This window comes from Talpa europaea (genome assembly GCF_964194135.1).
Source record: "Talpa europaea genome assembly, chromosome: 10".
NCBI classification, from domain to species: Eukaryota; Metazoa; Chordata; class Mammalia; order Eulipotyphla; family Talpidae; genus Talpa; species Talpa europaea.
Window position 1 is genome coordinate 50630831 of NC_140077.1, and position 2484 is coordinate 50633314.

At 38.1% G+C, this 2484-nt stretch overlaps 1 pseudogene across 1 annotated transcript; it reads left to right on the forward strand.

The window, feature by feature from the left end:
- Window positions 1-212: 212 nt before the first annotated feature.
- LOC311178584 (heterogeneous nuclear ribonucleoprotein A1-like) lies at window positions 213-1041 on the forward strand (annotated as a pseudogene). The gene has a single exon. The product of its transcript is annotated as a heterogeneous nuclear ribonucleoprotein A1-like (transcript).
- The last annotated feature ends 1443 nt before the right edge of the window (window positions 1042-2484 follow it).

Below are 2484 nucleotides of genomic sequence, written 5' to 3' on the forward strand. Positions count from 1 at the left end.
AGTGTATTTCAGTCAATCTGCCTGTTCTGCTCCCCAATCTGTCTCTGGTGAATCCTCTCACCTCCCACACCTCTGGCCTGTACCCCAGTTCTTGTATGCATAAATAAATAAATCTTTAAAAAAGAGAATTAGGCAGATCCATTAGATTATTCCTTTCTGCCCATGATGCCAATGAGTAACGGTCATAAATGTCTCCCCCTTCCACTGGCATCATGTCTAAGTCAGAGTCTCCCAAGGAGCTAGAATAGCTGTGAAAGCTCTTTGTTGGAGGTTTAAGCTTTGAAGTAACTGAAGAGTCTGAGAAGCCATCTTGAGTAATGTGGGAGGCTCACCGACTATGTGATAAAGAGAGATCCAAACACCAAGTGATCAGAGGCTTTGGGTTTGTCACTTGTGCCACAATAGAGGAGGTGGATGCAGCCATGAACGCAAGATCACACAAGGTAGGCAGAAGAACTATGGAACCAAAAAGGTTCTTCTCAAAAGAGAAGATTCTCAAAGACCCAATGCCCAATCAATTGTGAAAAAGATTTCTGTTGTTGGCATTAAAGAAGACATTGAAGAACATCGCCTAAGAGATTATTTTGAGCAGTATGAGAAAACTGAAGTGATTGAAATCATAACCGATCAAGGCACTGGCAAGAAGAGAGGCTTTGCTTTCTTGCTGTGAATGGCCACAACTGTCAAGTAGGGAAAGCCCTGTCTAAGCAACAGATGGCCTGTGCCTCATCCAGCCATACAGGTTGAAGTGGTTATAGAAACTTCGGAGGTGGTTATGGAGGTGGGTTTTGTGGTAATAATAACTTTGGTCATGGAGGAAACTTCAGTGGTCCAGGTGGCTTTGGTGGCAGCCATGGTGGTGGTGGATATGTAATGCATTTGGTAATGATAGAAGTAATTTTGGAGGTGGCAGAAACTATAATGATTTTAGCAGTTGCAATCATCAATCTTCAAATTTTAGACCCATGAAAAAGAGGAAACTTTGGAGGCAGAAGATCTGGCCCTTATGATGAAAGAGGCCAATATTTCACCAAACCATGAAGCCAAGATTGCTGCGGTGATTCCAGCAGCCATGGCACCTATGGCAGTGGCAGAAGATTTTAATGAACTGCGAGTGAGACAAAGCATAGCAAGAGAAGAGAGCAAGAGAAGTAACACGGAAGCTACAGGTTACAACAGATTTGTGAATTCAGCCAAGCACAGAGGTAGCAGGGGCCAGTTGCTACAAAGAAGACAAGTTCTGGACAATAATCATGTGTATGGGCAGAAATCTTGTGGACTGTATTTGTGACTGATTGTTTAACGGTTATTTTAGTTTCTGTTTGTGGAAAGTGTAAAGCATTTCAACAAGGGATTTTAAATAGTTTTTTTTTTTTTTTGCTGCTGATTTTTGAATGTAGTAGTCTCATAATGATACTGAATAAATGTATCTTTTTAAAAAAGGAATTAAATTTATTTTTCCCATCCTGGGTACCAGCACCATGTACTGAATAATCTTAGCCTTCCACTTTAATTTGTTATCCCATTAATCTTTATCATATTTTGTGATGTCAGTGGTCTTGATAATATACTAAATTCTTGTATTGGTAGGATCTGTTTCTGAGATATGTATTCATTTGTCTCTTTATGTTATACCAGTACCATGCTGATAAAATTAATATGTTTAAAAAAGTCATCTTCATTAATCTTCTTTTGCAAATGTAAAAATATTCCTGATACTTTAAGTGATGGCTAAAATGCTTTTGTCAAGTTACCAACAGAATTTGAGTTGCAATTCATTTTAGTTTGAGTTCCTTTGGGAAAAAACATTGAGATGGAGATTTGTTTACAGGTATTTTATTTGGGAATGTGTGTGTGTGTGTGTGTGTGTGTGTTTGTGAGTGAAACATCAATGAAAGGGAGGGATGCAAAAGAGAAGCTGAACTGTGATGAAGTTGCAACCAAGCTTTCAATTGATTCCATGAGGAGCTACGAAGCAGATTCTTCTGAATTGAGCAGAATTGAAACAAAGGGGCAACATCAACAAGTTAATGGCTAAAAACTTCCTCCATGGAGGAGATATAATGGGCAGAGTCAAGGACAGTTCCAGAAGTACTCAAATATGCACTGTCAGTTGCCAATACTCGCAAACTCTGGAAATGAGAGCTGATCCTGAATGGGGTTTTGGGTGGTGCAACATAGGATCCACTGCCGTTTTTATAGTACTGCTTCCTTTTTCCAAGGAAATGATTAGCTCTTCCTTTTATTCAATCATTTTATATCTCAAATAACTTTCTTGGCCTAAAAATACAAAATAAAACAATGGGAAAAACTGGGTACATTTTCTGTGCAATGACTGGTATTAAAAAAAAAAATTAAATACTAGACTGGAATAATGAGACCAAATCAACAAATGAACTGAAAACTGAATAGGTATGAATGATAGTCTTTTACTCAATATTAGGAACTTAATAGGAATGAATGATAGTCTTTTATTCAATATTA